Source organism: Pristis pectinata, chromosome 19 (genome assembly GCF_009764475.1).
Source record: "Pristis pectinata isolate sPriPec2 chromosome 19, sPriPec2.1.pri, whole genome shotgun sequence".
Classification (NCBI taxonomy): domain Eukaryota; kingdom Metazoa; phylum Chordata; class Chondrichthyes; order Rhinopristiformes; family Pristidae; genus Pristis; species Pristis pectinata.
In genome coordinates this window covers 3,150,805-3,171,220 of record NC_067423.1, presented here as the reverse complement: position 1 = coordinate 3,171,220, position 20,416 = coordinate 3,150,805, and the positions used below count along the sequence as shown (strand labels likewise).

The following is a 20,416-nucleotide window of genomic DNA, read 5'->3' as shown; positions in this document are numbered from 1 at the left end:
AAAGACCAGGGCAACGTACATGGGAAGACCACCCCTGCAGGTTACCTTCCAAGTCACAGGCAGTCCTCCCTTGGAAATGTATCACAGTTCCTACAGTGTCACTGAGTCCAAATCCTGGAACTCCCTCCCTGACATCACCAGAAGGACCGCAGTCCTTCAAGGCACCATGTTCTCAAGGGCAGTGGAAGATGGGCCATAAATGGTGGCCTTGTCAGCAACATCCAATCCCAAGAGAAAATGAAAAGAAATTATTTTTGATTTTTACCATGTTTAATGACATCTGTGTAGGACCAAAAAAAAATCAGGGATTAAAGGAAAACTCAGCCACCTCTTGATTGAGATCCAATGACTCCCTGTGGACAATGATTGTGTGCGAGAATTCACTGAGGACAAGATGCGGAGTGGTTGTAATGAAAACCAAGGTGGACCAACCAGCAGCCTTAAGGAGTTAATCACCTGGGGAATTCTGAAGGGTCCCACTTCACTCATGGAATTTCACAAATGGGACTAAATTGAAGACATACATCAAGCCATGACCACCAAGCAATTTCACCACTTGAACTTGCTGAGAAAATAAAACTATCATCAGTCTCTGCAGCTGATCAAGGTCACTTGGGAAGATATTGATCACATTTCCTTAAAGCCAGAGCAATGTCTCCAACTGAACACATTTACCACCAACACTTTGCACACACATGCAAGCCAACATCTCCCATGAAAAGCAGCATTTTTTGGAAATGTATTGAATTTATAAGACCAAGCCAAAATTTATCGCCCATCCCTAAATGCTCCTCGAGGAGGTTGGCGGGAGGAGCCGCCCTCTCGAGCCGCTGCAGTCCTTCTGGTGAAGGTGGTCCCATGGTGCTATTGAGGAGGGAGTTCTGGGGTTTACCTGCATACGTGATGAAAGAATGGTGCTAGGTTTCTAAGTCAGGAGGATACGAGACCTGGGAGGGGGAACCTGTGGGTGGCGGTGTTCCCATCCCTGCTGCCCCTGATCAGATACATACAACTCCACTTCAGAGTTACTACATCACGGTTGCCAAGACTGTGCGCACATTATTCCATTTCCCAATCCCATTCCTTCTCCATCCGAAGCCTCGCGTCACACCGTAAAGCTGCTGGTTAATGTGTCACCCTAGGGGTCTAATCCCCCACCAGACTGGGGCTAAAACAAAACAGTGGGAGGCAGGAGGGCTCCCTGTGGAATGGCAAGGGGCAGTGTTGGGAAACAGAATGGAACATCAGGAGCTGGAGATGACAGAGGCACCACTGAACATTTCCCTGATGGGGCATTGGAGGGGTTTGCAGCCAAGTTATGACAGATGACTATGATGATTACAGGCAAGTGAAACCTCACCAAATATGGAGCAATTACTCTGGGGACCTTCCCAGCTTGCATGACTCAATAGCAAACCACGTGGCACAAGGGCCAATATATAATGTTTTAACAGGGGCCATAGCCAGTGAGATTTTTCTAGAATTCACTGGAACTCTCGACCCAATGCACAATCAGATATTCACCATACTCTCCCCTCCCTGAAGAATGACCATTTATTCAATGTCCCGTTACTCGCCCAGGCTACTCTGACAGCACTTCCCAAGCCTTGAACACTACCACCTGCAGACTCCCTCTGAGTCACACTCCATCTTAGCTCACCGGTCCTTCATTGGTGCTGGGTCAACCCAGACTGGGAGCAACTTCACCATCAGGCAGTAACACCAACAGTGCCCGCGCACACACAGTGCAGAGCACCACACCACTACCTTGTGGCACATTTTGCCAACCTCACCACATTCAGAATTCCCATGACATCAACAAGTCCCTGCTCATCTTTCTCCCCTCTCAAACCCCTACATCAGTCACAGAAAAGTCCAACCAGAATTAAACTTGGGGAAATCCCATTGCTTTGAGCAGTCTGCGGTTTTGCATTCTCAGCGTCTATGGCAGGTCATTTGCAATGCATAGTCCATAGATATACTGTACACCCTCGTGTATACTACCAACTCCACACCACCCCAAGCCCTGTTTACTTAACATCCCAACTCCAGTAGAGCCCCAGGACATAGAACTTTTCACCAAAGCAATTAGAACTGTAGAATGGAGAATGGTACAAGTACAGGCCCTTTGGCCCACAATGCCTGTGCTGACCAAGATGCCAAATTAAATTGATCCCACGTGTCTGCACATGATTCACATCCCTCCATTCCCTGCCTACCTAAATTCCTCTAACTCCACTTATTGTGTCTGCCTCAACCCCTGGCAGCCCGTTCCAGACACCCACCACTCTGTGTAAAAATAAAACTTGCCCCGCACATCTCCTTTAAAAAAAAACTTTCACCCTCTCACCTTAGACAATTCCTACAGCAAACAAAAAACCTGAGACAGACAATTCCCATGGCAAAACACAGAGAGGACCTGGTGTAGCAGGGCGACACTTACTGTAGGGCAGTCCCACCACTCGACACCAGAGCCCCAGTGTGCTCAGACACATCCGTGGTCAGCAGACCTCACCCAACATAACGCCGAGAACCTTTTGTGACTTCCCTCATCCACCCTGCTCGGGAGGGAGGGAGGGAGGGGGGATAAAGAAAATCTGGAATACACATTGAAATGATCATTTCTTCGATTAAGCTGCTGAATCACATTTCCAAATGCAGAACAAGGAGAGTGCAAAGCAGCTTTGCAATCTGCCTGCGGTCTGTTGCACGGGCATTGTACAAAGGCACCACATTGTTTCAGCGGAGGCACACGTCTCCGAGAAATGGGGCAGTTCGAGAGGGGAAAGGATTCGGTAACAATAACCAAAGCACACTGTCTGAACCTGTCACTGTGACACCAGGCTGCCATATGGTTTTGTCAGGAACCCCCCCCCCCCCCTCTCTCTCTGTCTGTCTGTCTCACACACACACACCATTTCTGTCTCACACACAGGCTGCTCACAACTGCCTCTCTCAGGGGCATTTTATATTCCGAGCTGTCCGCTTAAACGATCAAATATCAACGCAGACAGACAGGAGGAGGGAGACAAGAGCCAGGAGAAGGAGGGAAGGAGGGAGGGAGGGAAGGAGGGAGGGAAGGAGGGAGGGAGGGAAGGAGGGAGGGAGGGAAGGAGGGAGGGAGGGAAGGAGGGAGGGAGGGAGGGAGGGGGAGGGAGGGAGGGAGGGAGGGAGAGAGAAGGAGGGAGAGGAGGGAGAGAAGGAGGGAGAGAAGGAAGGAGGGAGAGAAGGAAGGAGGGAGAGAAGGAAGGAGGGAGAGAAGGAAGGAGGGAGGGAGAGAAGGAAGGAGGGAGGGAGAGAAGGAAGGAGGGAGGGAGAGAAGGAAGGAGGGAGGGAGAGAAGGAAGGAGGGAGGGAGAGAGGGAGGGGAACTCTCTGCAGCCCCACACGGGGAGTCTTTGCCTGCATTAGGCTCACCTACCTGGGGAAGCAGGCTGGAGATCTCCCTGCTGCCGACTTGCTCGCTCCGAGCCCCGGCGTGTCTGAAACCACCCGGCCGGCCGAGATCGTCACGTGAGGCTCCTGTGCCAGACCCTGCCCACCCCACCCCACCCCACCCCCCGTCACCGGTCCCACCCTCCAACCTACCCCCGACAGGGCTGCCCAATCCACCCCGGCAACGTGCCTGCTGGTGAGCAGACGCCGCTGAGTGAGGCAGGAGCTGGGCTGGGCTGGGACTGCTGGCGGGGGAAGCTTTTGTCGGGCTCCCAACTTCTTTGTAATGAAAAGCATCTGGTTTCCCTGCCTCAGGGTCTCCCAGCACTGGATCCCCATGGGCAGGTGTGAGCAGGAGGAGGCATTCCTGTTAACCCTCTCTTCCCCCCCCCCCCCCCAATTGGTAGGAAACCTTCAACACTGGGAACTAAATCTAATAAAATCCGTTAACTATTAACCGCGAAAGCTGAGCCCTGTTTAAGGTTTATTTGTAAACACAATGGGTTAAAGAACCATTGCTATAAATTCTTTGCCAAGCTTTTGTTTTTTTGCCCTTACCAACCATTCGGACACAATGCTAACTGAACTGGGATCTTTAGGTGAGACAGTTGTTTTACAGAGAACACAGAACAAAGAACAGGACAGGCCCTTCGGCCCACGGTGTTGTGCCCAACATCTCGTTACTACCATCAGGGAGGAGGTACAAGAGCCTGAAGACCCACACTCAACGATTCAGGAACAGCTTCTTCCCCTCCGCCATCAGATTTCTGAACGGTCTATGAACACATGAACACCACCTTGTTATTCCTTTCTTTTGCACTGTTTTTGTAATTTATAGATTTTATGTCTTGCACTGTATGGCTGCCGCAAAACAACACATTTCACGACATATGTCATCGATAATAAATCTGATTCTGAATTCTGAACTAATTAAACCAATGACTCTTAATTAATCTAATCCCTCTTCCCTGCACATTGGACGTATGTTTTACTGGGGTACATTTTTTACTGAGAGAGTGGTGGATGCCTGGAATGCATTGCCTGATAGGGTGGTGGAGGTAAATTCATTGGGGGCTTTTAAGAGGGGCTTGGATGGGCACATGAATGAGAGGAGAATGGAGGGACATGGGCATTCTGTAGGTAGGAGGGAATAGCTATGTCGGCACAACATTGTGGGCCGAAGGGCCTGTTCTGTGCCGTAATGTTCTATGTTCTATATCCTTCCCTCTATGCACATTCATGTACCTGTCAAGAGCCTCTTAAACACCTCTATTGTATCTGCCTCCACCACCACCACTGGCAGCACATTCCAGGCACCCACCACTCTCTATGTGAAAAACTTGCCCCGCACATCTCCTTTGAACTTTCCCCCTCTCACCTTAAATGCATGTCCTCTGGTATTAGACATTTTGACTCTGGGAAAAAGATACCGGCTGTCTACCCTATCTATGCCTCACATAATTTTACAAACTTCTGTCAGGTCTCCCCTCAGCCTCTGTGGCTCCAGAGAAAACAACCCCAGTTTGTCCTCATAGCACACGTCCTCCAAACCAGGCAACATCCCGGTAAACCTCCTCTGCACCCTCTCCAAAGCCTCCACATCCTTCCAGTAATGGGGTGACCAGAACTGAAAGCAATACTCTAAATGTGGCCTAACCAGAGTTTTGTAAATTGGTTTAGTATTGTGACATGTACCGAGGTACAGTGAAAAATTTGTTTTGCATACCGATCGTACAATTCATTACAATAGTCCATTGAGGTAGTACAAGGTAAAAGAAATAATAGAATGCAGAATAAAGTGTTACAGTACAGAGAAAGTTCAGTGCAGGCAGAAAATAAGGTGCAAGGCCATAGCAAGGCAGATAGTGAGGTCTAGAGTCAATCTTATCATACTAGGGGACCGTTCAATAGTCTGATAACAGTAGGATAGAAGCTGTCCTTGAGCCTGGTGGTACGTGCTTTCAGGATTTTGTACCTTCTGCCTGATGAGAGGGGGAGAAGGGAGAATGTCTGGGGTGGGTGGGGTCTTTGATAATGCTGGCTGCTTTACCAAGGCAGTCAGAAGTGTAGACAGACTCCATGGAGGGGATGCTGGTTAACATAAAGCTGTAACATAACTTCCTGGCTCTTGAACTCAATGCCTCAAATAATGCTTGCCTTTAAGCATGCCACATACCTTCTTTACCATCCTATGCAGCCATTTTCAGGGAGCCATGTACCTGGACCCCAAGATCACTCCATTCATCAACGCTGTTAAGGATCCTGCCATTAGCTCTGTACCCTCCCTTTGGGTTGATCTCCCAAAGTGCAGCACCTCACACTTGCCTGGATTAAACTCCATCTGCCACTTCTCCGCCCACGTCTGCAACTGATCTATATCCCGCTGTATCCTTTGGCAATCTTCTATACAATCCACAACACCACCAATCGTAACAATAATAATAATATTTACTTATTAGTCACATACACATTGAAACACACAGTGAAATGCGTCCTTTTGCGTTAACAACCGGCACAATCTGGGAATGTGCTGGGGGCAGCCGGCAAGTGTCGGAACACTTCTGGTGAAAACATCTCCAAAACCACCTCCTTTGAAATCCTACGGTACAGGTAATTAGGGACTGAAGATTAATCATATTATTTAATTTATATTTATATTTAGTTTATGTTTTTCTTGTAAATGCTGCTTATCTAATGATTATTCTATCTTATCTATGTGCCTGTGATGCTGCTGCAAGATTTTCATTGCACCTGTGCACACATGTACAATAAACTCGACTTTGACTTAATTTCTCCAATTTTTTTGTATAATCCTGATTTCTTTCAGCATTCACCCTTGACCTGTTGTTCTCCAAGCTTTCTAGATTTTCTGTGGAGATAGACAAACTGTTTGTCTAATTCCTCTGTCATTTTCCCAATACAATTTCCCCTGGATTCATCTGATGGGATTCACATTAACTTTAGTTAATTTTTTCTTTTTACATTTTTGTAGATGCTTTTACAGATTTTTATGTTTCTCCCTGGATTACTCTCATATTCTACTTTCCTTACGGATTTCATGAGCTCCCCGTGTTGAATTTTGAATTTTTCACTGTGCTCAGACTTCAATGAGTCTTTGACATCATTAGCTTTTTCCTTTGACCTCATACTCTCTCTAACCTGATTGGCACCTTTGGACCACTTTTACTGTTCAATTTTCTTTAGCCTTAAAGAAGTTTATTATAACTTGTGATCTCTGCATTAATTCTTTGTGTTAGCAATTGCTCATTTCCTGTCATGCCTTTCAGTGTACTTTCCCAGTCCTACAAGGCAATTCACATCTCATGCCTTCAGAATTAAAACCCTGGTGTCAGATTGAACAAAATCACTTTCAATTTTTATATAAAATTCTATCATATTATGATCACTCCTCCCTAAAGGCTCCAAAAGTGCCAATCCATTGATTAACCCTTTTTCAATACACAATATGGTGTTACAGATCATAGAGTCACACAGCACAGAAACAGGCCCTTTGGCCCAACTGGTCCATGCCGACCAAGATTCCCATCTAAACCTAGTCCCATTTGCCTGCATTTGGCCCATATCCCTCTAAACCTTTCCTATCCATGTACCTGTCCAAGTGCCTTTTAAATGTTGTTAATGTGCCTGCCTCAAACACTGCCTCTGGCAACTCATTCCATATACTGACCACCCTCTGGGTGAAAAGGTTGCCCTTCAGGTTCCTATTAAATTTCTTCTCCCCCTCACCTTAAACCTGTGCCCTCTAGGTTGACGCAGGTTACCAGACTAGTAATCCAGAGGCCTGGACTAATCCAGGGACCAGAGTCAGCAGCTGTAGAATTTAAATTCAGTTAATAGTTTGTACCACTACTGTGTTCAAACAGAAATAAGAACTGACGAAGGGTCTTTGACCTGAAATGTTAACTTTGTTTCTCTCTCCACAGATACTGCCTGACCCGCTGAGTGTTTCCAGCATTTTCTGTTTTTATTTCAGATTTTGATTTTCATTCGTGTTCAAACACAGTCGGAGCACAGAGGTTCAAAAAGGCAGCTCACTATCACCTTCTCTCGTGCACTAAGGCATCGACGATAAATGTTGCCCTTATCAGCGATATCCAGATCCTGAGAGGTGCGAATTCACTTTACACCCATACAATGTCCAACCCACCCCACCACTTCCTAAACTGGCAGTGCGTTGAAAGCTGACTGCAATTTCCTTTTGTTAATTCATCATGCGTTGCTTCAATTGTCAGTATGTTATTGTTAAATTCACAAAGTGATTAGATAAGATAAAATAAGATTTCTTTATTAGTCACATGTACATCGAAACACACAGGGAAATGCATCTTTTGCGTAGAGTGTTCTGGATGCAGCCCGCAAGTGTCGCCATGCTTCCGGCGCCAACATAGCATGCCCACAACTTCCTAACCCGTACGTCTATGGAATGTGGGAGGAAACCGGAGCACCCGGAGGAAACCCACGCAGACACGGGGAGGACGTACAAAGTGCACTGTTCTGACTCCACCTGAATTAAATTGCAGCTTGCAATTGTACGTTTTACACTCAATTTGCAATGTAAAGCTTTTAGATAAGAAAGTCTCACATTTCTATGGGTTTTTTTTGGGAGGTTCTAAATTGCTTTACAACCAATTAAGTAATTTTCAAAGTGTGGCGACTCACCGTCTAGTCGGGCGAACCGGCTCGGCAGTCGGGTCGCGCGGCGTCGGAGCGACGAGGCCCAAGATGGCGGCGGGCCTCGTCTTTCCGAGTGACGGGGAGAACCCGCGCGTGGGAAAGTCCTGATGATGTAGGACTTACGTCATTGCCGGTTGTTTTGGGTGGGAACATTCTCCCTTAAAGGGCCCGCGCAAGGCGGGAAAATAAACCAGTTCTATTTGGCAATCCTCCGAGTAGAATCTTGTTTTATTCCGCGGTAGCAACCGCTACATTGGTGACCCCAACGGTCCAAACGGCTTTTGGACCCGCGAAATGAACGACAGCGCAGCAGCCAACGCAGTGGCCCTCAAGCTGCCCACCTTTTGGACACTTCGGCCCAGCGTCTGGTTTGACCAGGCCGAAGCGCAATTCCACCTTCGGCAGATCACCTCCGACTCCACGAAGTACTACCATGTGGTTAGCTCTCTGGACCAGGAGACAGCCGCCCAGGTTGGAGACTTCATCCAGTCACCTCCGGAGGAAGATAAGTACACGGCTTTCAAAGACCTTTTGATTCGGACCTTCGGCCTCTCCCGTCGTGAGCGCGCCGCCCGCCTGCTTCATCTGGATGGCCTGGGGGATAGATCCCCATCTGCCCTAATGAATGAGATGCTGGCATTGGCCGAGGGACACAAGCCATGCCTGATGTTCGAACAGGCCTTCCTCGGACAGCTCCCCGATGACATCCACTTGTTGTTAGCTGACGCCGACTTCAGCAACCCCCGTGAGGTGGCTGCCCGGGCAGATATCCTGTGGAGGGCCAAGCGCGAGAGCGGTTCGTCCGTCAGTCAAATCACCAGGCCGCGAGCCCAACGCCCGCCTTGCCCGGCCCCAGCAACTGAGCAGCCACGCCCCAAGAATGCAGACGACGACACGGGTGACCAGCTGTGCTTCTACCATCAGAGGTGGGGTGCGGAGGCCCGTCGATGCCGCCCACCCTGCAAGTTTCAGGGAAACGCCAGGGCCAGCCGCTGCTGATGGCTACGGCGGCTGGCCGCCAACAGAGCCTCCTCTTCGTTCAGGACAAGAAATCTGGACGGCGTTTCCTTGTTGATACTGGAGCGGAGGTCAGTATTTTGCCCCCGACAGGCCGCGACACTCGCGACAGGCCACCAGGTCCTCTACTCAATGCCGCCAACGGTACAACGATACGGTCTTTCGGCACCCGTACGCTTCAATTACAATTTGGTGGTAGCCGTTTTACCTGGACCTTTACGGTCACCCGACCACTCCTAGGAGCCGATTTCCTTCGGGCCCACAACCTGTTAGTTGACCTGCGAAGGAAGCGGTTAGTCCACTCTAGCACTCTCCGGACCTATCCCCTGGGAGAAATCAGCCCACCAGCCCCGCGCCTGGACTCCATTTCCTTTTCTGGCGACGATTTGGCCAAGCTCCTAGCCAAATTCCCATTGATTTTGGCACCTTCGTTTACAAATTCTAGGCCCACACAGGGGGTACGACACCACTTCATTACCACAGGGCCACCCCTTCATGCCCGAGCACGACGATTACCTCCAGACAAGCTCCGCCTGGCAAAGGAAGAGTTCCGTCACATGGAGGAGCTGGGGATTGTTCGCAGGTCAGACAGCCCCTGGGCCTCCCCCCTGCACATGGTCCCCAAAGCCACCGGAGGGTGGAGGCCCTGCGGCGACTACCGCAGGCTGACTGACGCCACCACCCCGGACCGCTATCCCATCCCTCACATCCAGGACCGCAGCGACCGCATCTTTTCCAAAGTGGACCTCGTTAGGGGATACCACCAAATCCCAGTCCATCCGGATGACGTCCACAAAACTGCTATTATCACCCCATTCGGCCTGTTCGAATTCCTTCGGATGCCGTTCGGCCTTAAGAACGCCGCGCAGACCTTCCAGCGGCTGATGGACGCGGTAGGCCGAGACCTGGACTTCGTGTTCATCTACTTGGACGACATACTGATCGCCAGCCGTAACCGCCAGGAACACCTTTCCCACCTCCGCCAGCTGTATTCCCGCGTCCGCGATTTCGGCCTCACGATTAACCCGTCCAAGTGCCAATTCGGACTTGACTCTATCGATTTCCTCGGCCACAAAATCACCAGCGACGGGGCAACACCCCTACCCGCCAAGGTGGATGCTATCCGCCATTTTGCCCGCCCCGACACAGTCAAAGGCCTACAGGAATTCCTTGGGATGGTCAACTTTTACCATCGTTTCATCCCTGCAGCAGCCCGTATCATGCGCCCTCTGTTCTCGCTGCTGGCTGGTAAGGGCAAGGACATCACCTGGACTGACGAGGCTGCGGCTGCTTTCGTTAAGGCCAAAGACGCCCTGGCAGACGCCACGATGCTGGTACACCCCAGGACTGACGTCCCGACTGCCCTCACGGTAGACGCGTCCAACACCACGGTGGGTGGGGTACTGGAACAGCTACTCGAAGGCCGCTGGCAACCCTTGGCATTTTTCAGCAAGCACCTTAGACCGCCCGAACTGAAGTACAACGCTTTTGATCGGGAACTTCCAGCACTGTATCTGGCGGTCCGGCATTTCCGATACTTTCTAGAAGGCAGGCCTTTCACCGCTTTCACCGATCATAAGCCTCTGTCCTTTGCCTTCTCCAAAGTCTCCGATCCCTGGTCAGCTTGTCAGCAGAGACATTTATCCTACATTTCCGAGTTCACAACTGACATCCAACATGTCTCCGGAAAGGATAATGTCATTGCTGATGCACTTTCCAGACCAACCATCCACAACCTATCCTTGGGTGTCGACTACACGGCCCTAGCTGACGCACAGCAAGCCGACGACGAACTGCCCAGCTACAGAACTGCAGTCTCGGGTCTGCAGCTCCGAGATTTCTTGGTTGGTCCAGGTCAGCGGACCCTACTTTGCGACGTTGCGACTGGTCAGCCCCACCCTATAGTCCCTGCAGCCTGGCGGAGACGCGTTTTTGACTCGGTATATGGGTTGGCACACCCGTCCATCAGATCTACTGTCCGACTGGTCGCCAGCAAGTTTGTCTGGCATGGCCTGCGCAAACAGGTCAGTGAGTGGGCCAGGACTTGTCTGCACTGCCAGACGTCAAAAATCCAGCGACACACCAAGGTCCCACCACAGCAGTTCGAGCCTACCCGTAGGAGGTTCGACCACATACACGTCGACCTCGTGGGCCCTCTGCCGGTTTCAAGAGGAGCCCGGTACCTCCTTACCATCGTGGACCGGTTCACGAGGTGGCCTGAGGCAACCCCCCTGACTGACATCACAACTGATTCCTGCGCCCGGGCGCTGCTCACAACTTGGGTCTCACGTTTTGGCGTTCCGGCCCACATCAGTTCAGACAGAGGCACCCAATTCACTTCCAGTCTCTGGGCTGCATTAGCGAACCTGCTAGGGACGCAGCTGCACACCACCACGGCCTACCATCCTCAACCAAACGGGTTGGTGGAACGTTTTCACCGCCATCTGAAATCAGCCTTGATGGCCCGCCTGAAGGGTCCTAACTGGGTTGACGAGCTGCCTTGGGTCCTGCTCGGCATACGCACTGCCCCCAAAGAAGACCTCCGCACTTCGTCAGCTGAGCTTGTATACGGGGCGCCACTAGTTGTCCCCGGGGATTTCATACCTGCCCTTCGGGACCAAGGGGAACAACCCCCAGCAGTCCTACAAAGACTGCGTGAGAAGCTTGGCAACTTGGCCCCGATTCCCACCTCACGGCACGGTCAAGCCCCATCCTGCCAGCCCAAGGAACTACAGGACTGTAAGTTTGTTTTCGTTCGCAGGGGCACACCTCGGGCGCCATTGCAACGACCATATGAGGGACTGTTCCGAGTCATACGGAATAACGGATCCACTTTTATTTTGGCTATTGGAGGCAGGGAACAGGTTTTCACGGCGGACCGCCTCAAACCGTCCCATTTGGATCTGCAACAGCCTGTCGAGGTTGCCACGCCACGACGCAGAGGCCGCCCCCCTAAGCGGCAGCTGGCACAGCCCACAGACCTTGGGGACTGTATCATCGGTTCTGGGGGGGGTTGTGTGGCGACTCACCGTCTAGTCGGGTGAACCGGCTCGGCAGTCGGGTCGCGCGGCGTCAGAGCGACGAGGGCCAAGATGGCAGCGGGCCTCGTCTTTCCGAGCGACGGGGAGAACCCGCGCGCGGGAAAGTCCTGATGACGTAGGACTTACGTCATTGCCGGTTGTTTTGGGTGGGAACATTCTCCCTTAAAGGGCCCGCGCAAGGCGGGAAAATAAACCAGTTCTTGTTTGGCAATCCTCCGAGTAGAGTCTTGCTTTATTCCGCGGTAGCAACCGCTACAAAAGTGGAGTTATTGTTGGAATGAAGGAAGTCAGGTGACTAAAATGAGCACAACAGTCTCCAACAGGTACTAGAGTGTCACAAGAGATGGTAGATGCTGGAATCTGGAGCAACAAACAATCTGCTGGAGGAACTCAGTGGGTCGAGCAGCATCTGTTGGGGGAAAGAAATTTTCGATGTTTTGGGTCGAAACCCTGCATCAGGACTGGGAGTGGAGAGGATGTTAATACGATACTGATCAGAGACTCTGTCCGTTGAGGATTGGTTGAGGTACATCGGGGTAATTCTCCTGCTCTGCAGTATAATAGTGCCATGAACTTGTCATGTCCATCTGAGAAAGTCGTTAGGGCAAGGACAGCTTCTACCGCACTGTGATAAGACTATTGAACGGTTCCCTTATACAATGAGGTGGACTATGACCTCACGATCTACCTTGTTGTGACCTTGCACCTTATTGCACTGCACTTTCTCTGTAACTGTGACACTTTACTCTGTATTGTTATTGTTCTTACCTGTACTACATCAATGCACTCTGTACTAGCTCAATGTAACTGCACTGTGTAATGAATTGACCCGTACGATCGGTATGCAAGACAAGTTTTTCACTGTACCTCGGTAAAAGTGACAATAATAAACCAATACCAATCTTAACCTCTTTTCCAAAAAAAGCACCTTTGCTGTAGCAGCACTCTCTCGACTCCACACAGGAGTATCAGCCTAGGTCTTGACCTCAAGTATCTGGAGGAGGACTTGAACCCACAGCCTCGTGGTGCTGAGGCACACCTGCTACCAATGAAACCTTCTCTGTGAGGAAGACAAAACTGTAGATGCTGTAAATGTGAAGTGAGGACATAAATGCAGGAAACACTTTGCAGCTTCCATGGAAAGAGGAACAGAGTCGATGTTTTGGGTGCCAGACACTCCCAGTAAGAAGGAATCACAGGAGACTGCAGACAGTGGAATCTGGAGCAACACACAAAGTGCTGGAGGAGCTCAGTGGGTCAGGCAATGTTTCCGGTTGAAACCCTGACCCAGGACTGATCCAGGTTTCGACCCAAAACATCAACAATTCCTTCCCCCACCACAGATGCTGCTCGACCTGCTGAGCTCCTCCAGCAGATTGTTTGTTACTCCTGGTAAGGATCTTCTCCAATGACCCTTTTCATACACTTTTCTGAATATCAGAAATTTGTTCCCTGATGGGACAGGACCTGGGGAAACGGACTTTTTATCATTGTACTAGTAAGATGGAGCCTTGTGCTAATAGTCTGGAGAGAGGAGTTTAAATCACTCACAGTTCCAGTTGTGGGATATATCTGGAACTAAAAGCTAGTATCAATAAAGGTGACCAAGAAACTGGCTTGTCATAAAACCCAACTGATTTACAAACTGATTTACAACTGTATTGCTCAATGACTCTACCACTCTAAATTGGAGCAAAACACAAAGCTGAGTCCTGGCCTGAAACATCAACTGTCCATCTCCCTCCACGGACGCTGCCTGACCCTCTGAGTTCCTCCAGCATCTTGTTTTTTGCTCCAGATTCCAGAAACTGCAGTCTCTCGTGTCTCTGATTTACAAATATTTTGTAGGGAAGGCAGCCTACTCTCCTTTCCTGGTCCCATAACAACAGGGGTGTCACTGAAATGACCCTGCAAGTAACTCAGTCCAATGTCAGAAAGGGATGGACAATGAACTCAGACCTTGGCCTGTGAAGCCCACATCCTATCATGGATAAGAAAATGTCATAATCCTTTGCAATTCTGAAGTCCTTGGTCTTGGTACATAGCCTGACAGCCAGAGGTGGACCACAGTTGAGGAAGCCATTCAGATCAATGGTTCAATGGTCCCTGAGTTGGAAAGGTGAGTGACTCGTTTCTCCAAGTGATCCCACTGACAAGGCATTAGGTCCCTCGACCATGTGAAAGTGGAGCCTCTCACTTGCACTGGACCTTTGCCTGGGAGATCTACAAGTGGGGCCACTTGGAAGTGGAATTAGTTTGTTGTTGTCACATATACCGAGGTACAGTGAAAAACTTTGTTTTGCATGCCATCCATACAGATCATTTCATCACGTCAGTGCATTGAGGTAGTACAAGGGAAAACAATAACAGAATGCAGGATAAAGTGTTACAGTTACAGAGAAAGTGCAGTGCAGGCAGACAATAAGGTGCAAGGGCCATGATGAGGTAGATTGTGAGGTCAGGAGTTCACCTTACCGTACTAGGGGACCGTTCAATAGTCTTATAACAGTGGGATAGAGGCTGTCCTTGAGCCTGGTGGTATGTGATTTCAAGCTTTTCCTGTTTTAGATAAAGTGCAGACTGACTGATATCTAAATCAGTACATTTTACACCTCTTTTACATCTGAGGGAAGGATTTGGACCCAGGTCTGATCTTAAATTGAGCTGGAAACTAGTCGTAATGAAAATATGTTCAGTTATTGACAGTGAGCAATATTACTGCGGATGTCAGGGGCATCTTAGAATTTCAGTTTACTATGGTAAACCTCAGCTATATCCATGGTTACAGGAAAGAAGCAGGAGGTTGAACTGCTCCTGACTTCCACAGTAAAACACAGGAGAATTACGTGCCTTTGGACACTGATTGCAGCCACAAAGGAGGTTGTTGCAAGTGGCACGTTGTGAAAAGATCAACTCGAAGGAATCTGTTACTCAACGTTTCCTTCCACATGTGAGGACACAAGCAGCACACTGATGGCATTCAGCGTGACCTCTCTCATCCTGCACTCTCTGTAACAGCCAGCAGATCTCTGCTCAGCCAGGGGGCCAGGCCTGTGCAAGTAAGATCCGCCATGCTGTTTCAATCAACAGGGAGCTCTGAACAAGTTTCTGCAGTTCAGGGATCTTGTCCTGCAATGTTGAAGATTAATGACGCTTTCAAGGTTGAAACTGAGCCAAGAACTGGGAGAAGCTGCTGAAATTTCCATTAAAAACATCATCTTCTCAAAATGTAATTACATTTCATTGAGTTACAAAATATGTAAAGTATGGCTTACATTTCCACAGCCTTGGTTGTCCCAAAACACATCACCGCCAATGAAATACTTTTTGAATGTAGTCACTGTTTATGAAATTAATATACAGACATGACCAGGAAAGGAACTTCTATTGACATTAATTGAGAGGTAAATATTAGTCCCAGGACATTGGGGAGAATTCCTCTGCTTTGCTTTGGAATAGTGCCCTGAGATTTTTTACATCTATCTGGGAGAGAGGACCCTCAGTTTAACAGCTTGCTGGGCTGTTAGCTGAGATATTCGCTTTCAAGTCTGTTAGATTTACGAGAATGTTGCCAGGACTCGAGGGCCTGAGTTATCGGGAGAGGTTGGGCAGGCTAAGAGTTTACTCCTTGGAGCGTAGGAGACTGAGAGGTGGCCTTAGAGGTGTGTACAAAATCATGAGGGGCATAGATAGGGTGAATGCACACGGTCTCTTACCCAGGGAAAGGGAATCAAGAACTAGAGGGCACAGGTTTAAGGTGAGAGGGGAGAGATTTAAAAGGGACCCGAGGGGCAACTTCTTCACGCAGAGGGCAGTCCGTGTGTGGAATGAGCTGCCAGAGGAAGTGGTTGAGACAGCTTCAATAATAACAGTCAAAAGACAGTTGGACAGGTTCATTGGAAAGGTTTGGAGGGATATGGGCCAAACACAGGCAAATGGAACTGGCTTAGATGGGCATCTTGGTCGGCATGGAAGAGTTGGGCCGAAGCACCTGTTTCCATGCTGTGCGATTCTATGACTCTATGACTCCCTGGAACTGTAAATGAAAGCACCACCATTGTCTCAGAGGGAAGCGTGTGGCCCGCTGAGATTCAGCAGGTCCAAAGGGGTGAGTTACCTCAACGACTATCGCCCAGTAGCACTCACATCGACAGTGATGAAGTGCCTTGAGAGGTTGGTCATGGCTAGAATTATCTCCTGCCTGAGCAAGGACCTGGACCCGCTGCAATTTGCCTACCGCCACCACAGGTCTACAGCCGACGCAATCTCTCTGGCTCTCCACTCGGCTTTGGAGCATCCAGACAACCGCAGAACATACGTTAGGCTACTGTTTATAGATTACCGATAAGATATTTAGATAAGATGTTATTTATTTATTAGTCACATGTACATCGAAACACACAGTGAAATGCAGCGTTCAGCACCATCATCCCCTCAGTACTAATCAACAAGCTTCAAAACCTGGGCCTCTGTACCTCCCTCTGCAACTGGATCCTAAACTTCCTTATAGGGAGACCACAGTCAGTGCGGATCAGTGATAACATCTCCTCCTCACTGACAATCAACACAGGCGCACCTCAAGGATGTATGCTGAGCCCACTGCTCTACTCTCTCTACACTCATGACTGTGTGGCTGGGCACAGCTCAAACACCATCTCTTAATTCAACAATGACACCACAGTTGTTGGCAGAATCTCAGATGGTGACGAGAAGGCGTACAGGAGTGAGATAGATCGGCTGGTTGAGTGGTGTTGCAACAACAACCTCGCACCCAACGTCAGCAAGACCAAGGAATTGATTGTGGACTTCAGGAAGGGGAAGTCGGGAGAACACACACCAGTCCTCATTGAGGGGTCAGCGGTGGAAAGGGTGAACAGCTTCAAGTTCCTGGGCGTCAGCATCTCAGAGGATCTATTCTGGGCCCAACACATTGATGCAATCATGAAGAAGGCACGCCAGCAGCTCTACTTCATTAGGAGTTTGAGGAGATTTGGTCTGTCACCAAAGACTCTTGCAAATTTCTACAGATGTATGGTGGAGAGTGTTCTGACTGGTTGCATCACCGCCTGATATGGAGGGTCCAATGTGCAGGATTGAAAGAGGAACTGTACTTATCTTGCACTGTACTGCTGCTGCAAAACAACAAGTTTCATGACATATGTCAGTGATAATAAACCTGATTCTGATTCAATGAATAATATTTTTCTATTTGAATCCTGAAAGCTCTCTGGATGGGGCCTTCATCCTGCCCAGTGACTGTCTCAAAGATTATGAGAGGTATAGATAGGGTAGATAGGCAAAATATTTTTCCCATGGAAAGGGGATCAAAACAAGAGGGCATGGGTTTAAGATGAGAGGTCAGGGATTTAATTGGATCTGAGGGGGAAGTTTCTTTCACAGAAAGTGGTTGATCTTGGGAACTCGCTGCCAGAGGAGGTGGGGGAATCAGATACAGTCACTACATTTAAGAGGCATTTAGACAGGCACTGAAACAGGCTAAGCACAGAGGGATACGGTCCTACTGTGGGCAACTGGGATTAGTGTAGGTGGGCACAAAGGTCAGCATGGACATGGTGGGCCGAAGGTCCTGTTTCCATGGTTATGACTCTATAACAGTATGACATTCACCCATGGTGTTAAACACCTGGAGCAGGTGAGATTGACATGAAAGGATTCTTTCAGGTTTCTGACCTTCAGGGAAAGTTAAGTGGTTTGTAAACTGTGACCTGTTGACTTTTGCAATCACATATGATGCTATTACAATGCAGACCCATAGCTAACACCCCCCTTTTGTCGCACAAGGTAAAAACTCATATTTACATCACTGGAAATGGACATTCACATAGGGTCATGTTGGGCTTCACAAGACGGATAATAACAGCCACATACAATACTTTCAGGACACATATTGATTGAGGGGAAAGTATTAGCCCCAAGACACGGGGGAGAACTCTCCTGTTTTTCTTCAAAATAATTCCCTGGTTTATTCATGGTTCTGAAGTTATTTGAAGGAACTGTTCACAGGGTTACACAAAGCAATTAGAGTATGTACTAAACTTTACCAACTCTCTGGAGTATACTTGTGATATGTAAATGTCGTGACTGAAACCAAGAGAAGGAATTCATTAGTCTGTCCAATCAGGCTGTTTGGTTCTGACCGTAAATCAGAGGAACACTCCAACACTGAAATATTTTTTGCAAACCTTTCACAACCTTGGGACACTCCAATGTGCTTCAGAGAATTGGAATTGGAATTGGTTTATTATTGTCACTTGTACCGAGGTACAGTGAAAAACTTGTCTTGCATACCGTTTGTACAGATCAATTCATTACACAGTGTATTGCGGTAGTACAAGGGAAAACAGTAACAGAGTGCAGAGTAAAGTGTCACAGCTACAGAGAAAGTGCAGTGCAGGCAGACAATAATATGCAGGGTCATAACCAGGTAGATTGTGAGGTCAAGAGTCCCTCTTATCATAAATCTGTCAGTAGTCTTATAACAGCAAGATAGAAGCTGTCCTTGAGCCTGGTGGTACATGGTTTCAGGCTTTTGTATCTCCTGCCAGATGGGAGAGGGGAGAAGAGAGAATGTCCGGAGTGGGTGGGGTCTTTGATTATGTTGGCTGCTTTACCGAGGCAGCGAGAAGTGTAGACAAGAGTCCATGGAGGGGAGGCTGGTTTCCGTGATGCGCTGGGCTGTGTCCACAACTCTCTGCAGTTTCTTACGGTCCTGGGCAGAGCAGTTGCCGTACCAAGCCGTGATGCATCCAGATAGGATGCTTTCTATGGTGCATCAATAAAAGTTGGTGTGTGTCCAGGATGATAGTGGTCTTCTTAAAACAGGTGGGAACCTCAGATTGAAGCAGGGAGAGGTTAAGTATGTCTGCAAACACCCCCCCACAGCATCTAAGGACACAGTCAGGGACACCATTCGGGCCAGATGCTTTCTACAGGTTCACTCTCCGAAGACTGATCTTACTTCTGCAACAATGACCACAGGTTCAGGTGCATTGGAGGCTGTCAGGGTGGGTGGTGACATACCAATCCCCTTCTGTTCAAAATGTGCATAGAATGCATTAAGCTCATCGGGAAGGGATGCGCTGTTGTTGGTGATGCTGCCTGACCGTTTTGTAGCCCGTTTTAGCATGTAAACCCTGCCACAACTGACGGCTGGGCTGGGACTCAATTTTTGGACTGGTATTGTCTCTGGGCATTCCTGATAGCTTTACGGAGGTCGTATCTCAATTTCTTGTAAAGGTCAGGGTCACCTGATTTGAATACTGCAGTCCTACACTTCAGTAGGGAGTGGATCTCCCAGTTCATCCATGGTTTCCAGTTTGGGAACACCCATATTGGCCTCTTTGGTGCACAGTCCTCAACACACTTGCTGATAAAGTCCGTGACGGTGGTGACTCACTCACCTAAGCTGGCAGCTGAATCTTTGAACATGGAGAAAGCAGTGACGTAGGAGCTCATCTGTTTCCTCAGACCAGCACTGCACGACTCTCTGTACCAGATCCTGCTGTTTCAGCTTCTGTTTGTATGTAGGGAGAAGGAGCACAGCCTGGTGGTCTGATTTACCAAAGTGAGGGCGGCGGGGGCGACTTTGATGGTTGTAAAGCAACGGTCAAGGGCATGGTACTTTCGAAGTGTGGTCACTGCCGAAGGTGCTGGAGTTCTGGGATTTACAGTGAATAATGGACACTGGATAAAAATCAGACAGACTGCAGATGCTGGTTGAACTTCACCAAATCTAATAAAGGATCTTCGACCTGAAGCATTAACTCTGCTTCTCTTTCCAGTAGTTAAGAAAACAAATGACATGTTGGCCTTTACTTCAAAGTGGTTGCAGTTTACGAATTGGGAAGTTTTGTTGTAGTTGTACAGGGTGTAGGTGAGGCCACACCTGGGGTACTGAGCACACTCTTGGTCCCCTTACCTAAGAAAGAAAACTAACATTGGGAGCACTCTGACGGCGGTTCACCAGGGTAATCCCTGGGATGAGAGGGTTGTCCTGTCAAGAGGGGATGGACAGTTTGAGTCTGTATTCCTTGGGGTTTGGAAGAATGAGGGGTGACCTTATTCAAACATACAAGATCCTGAGGGGGCCTGACAGGGTAGATGTTGGGATGTTTCCACCAGTGGGAGGGTCACGAACAAGGGGATGAAGTTACCAAATAAGGGGCTGGTCATTTATAATGGAGGTGAGTAGAAATGTCGTCTCTCAGA

The 20,416-nt window shown here is 48.9% G+C and overlaps 1 protein-coding gene across 2 annotated transcripts in view; it reads right to left on the bottom strand.

Annotated features, from left to right (window-relative positions):
* LOC127580485 (protein FAM107B-like) overlaps positions 1 to 3,573 on the bottom strand; it is a 90,002-nt gene extending 86,429 nt beyond the window's left edge. The window contains exon 1 of one of the 2 annotated variants that reach the window (XM_052034029.1): positions 3,421 to 3,573. The gene's annotated coding sequence lies outside the window, so the exon portion shown is untranslated. Of the gene's footprint in view, positions 1 to 2,443; positions 2,467 to 3,420 lie in introns of those variants that run through there. The other variant, XM_052034030.1, reaches the window with a different exon arrangement.
* Between the last annotated feature and the right edge of the window lie 16,843 nt (positions 3,574 to 20,416).